Genomic DNA, 2045 nt, shown 5'->3' with positions numbered 1-2045 from the left:
GTGTGGAGAAGAGTGTCGGGTCGTCTAGTTAGAATTGAGTCAATTCCTGTTGTTCCAATGGCTGAACCAATCCAACCCATGACCCTTAAGGATTTGTGTTATCCAGTTGGCTCCATCCAACCATCTTGTATCAGGTTGCCACAACCCACAGCTAACAATTTTGAAATCAAACCTCAAATCATAAATATGCTTCCAAAATTCACAGGATTAGAGGATGCTTATATATTTATTAGAGAATTTGAGGAGGTATGTGCAACCATGAAACTGCAATTAACAGAGGATGAGGTCAAACTTAGATTAATCAACTTTGTCCTTAAGGACAATGCTATGAAGTGGCTTTATAGTCTGTCAAACTATTCTGTCACTACCTGGGAGGGCTTTGTGAGAAATTTTTAAAAAAGTATTTTCTCCATCATAAAACAGCTAGGATTAGGAATGAAATAAATCAATTTTACCAACTAGCTGGTGAATCATTTTGGAAGTACTTTGATCGTTTCAAGAATCTTTTGACCCAATGCCCACACCATGGAATAGAAACTTGGAGACTATGCCAGATCATCTATGAGGGGTTAGATTCAAACTCAAGAACCATGCTAGAGTCCATGTGCCAAGGCCAATTTATGGACAAAGAAACTATTGAAGCTTGGCAATTCTTAGAAGACCTAGCCGAAAAAAATTTACAGTGGGAAACAACTAGGGAACCTGATAAAGCTACACCTTCAAGAGGAGGAATGCATCAAATTCAACCAACCCTAGCATCAGAGGCCAAGATTGCAACCTTAACACGTAGATTGGAAGCCTTAGAATTACAGAGACCAGCCAATGTAAATCAAATATCTGCACCCATATGTAAAGGGTGCAATGCACCAGACCATGTCTTAGAAGAATGTTCCTACTCGAATGAGTGTGCACAGGTGAATGCCACCTATCAAGGACCATTGAACAATCCTTATGCACCCACATATAACCCAGGTTGGAGGAATCACCCGAATTTCTCATGGTCCCAGAATCCTAATGTAGGTAATCCAAATTTCAATCAGCAAAATCTAAGGTCCAACCCAGTGATGAACAACCCGCCAGGCTTCCATGATAATGACAAGAAAATTACCTCTTTAGAGAAAAGCCTAGAAGCCATGATGAAAACACATACCAGCTTTATGCAAACACGGGTCAACTCATAAATAATAACACCCAAGCTATAGCCCGTCTGGAAATGCAAGTAAGTCAGCTGGCTTCGACCATTAGTGAACGAGAACATGGTAGGTTACCTAACCAACATGAGCTAAATCCTAGGAACCAAAATGGTCCACGACCCCAACAAGGAAACCAAGTTAATGGTGTAAATGCCATTCATACCTTAAGATCAGAAAAAAAATAGACAATAAGGTAGTTGCACTTGATGATATAGATGACTCATCTGCCGAGTCACCTTCTAAAACTACTACCTTTCAACCTCAAGCACCAGAAACTGAAAATTCACCTAGTCCAGTACTTAAAAGTCCTAGAGCTCCTTTTCCAAACAGACTGAAATCCAATAAATCTGAACATTTAGACAAAATTTTAGAGGTATTTAAATAAGTCCAAGTTAATATTCCTCTTTTAGATATAATCCATCAGGTTCCAACTTATGCCAAATTTTTAAAAGATCTCTGCACTAGGAAAAGGACCACTAATGTACCAAAGAAAGTATTTTTGGCTGCAAGTGTCAGTTCATACCTATCTAGCCATGTGCCAATTAAATATAAGGACCCGGAGCTCCAATAATTTCTTGTGTTATTGGAGAAATCAATATAAAAAAGGCCTTGCTAGATCTAGGAGCTAGTGTGAATATCCTTCCATATTCGGTGTATGAACAACTAGGATTAGAAAAACTTCAACCTACTGGGATCACATTACAGTTAGCCGATAGATCTCTCAGGATCCCTAAGGGAATGGTCGAGGATGTTCTGATAAAGGTTGAAAATTTTATTTTTCCTGTAGATTTTATTGTTTTAGAGACTGAGCCAGTTGCGAATCTTAAAGGACATATACCTGTCATTTTAGGA

General features: G+C 38.8%; 1 non-coding gene across 1 annotated transcript; it reads right to left on the bottom strand.

The window, feature by feature from the left end:
- Window positions 1-425: 425 nt before the first annotated feature.
- On the bottom strand, window positions 426-532 carry LOC140855916 (small nucleolar RNA R71). Its single transcript, XR_012139359.1, has one exon. It is a non-coding gene; the product is annotated as a small nucleolar RNA R71 (small nucleolar RNA).
- Window positions 533-2045: the final 1513 nt, after the last annotated feature.

This window comes from Elaeis guineensis, chromosome 2 (assembly GCF_000442705.2).
Source record: "Elaeis guineensis isolate ETL-2024a chromosome 2, EG11, whole genome shotgun sequence".
NCBI classification, from domain to species: Eukaryota; Viridiplantae; Streptophyta; class Magnoliopsida; order Arecales; family Arecaceae; genus Elaeis; species Elaeis guineensis.
The sequence above is the reverse complement of the archived record's forward strand: the minus strand, read 5'-3'. Positions and strand labels throughout refer to the sequence as shown.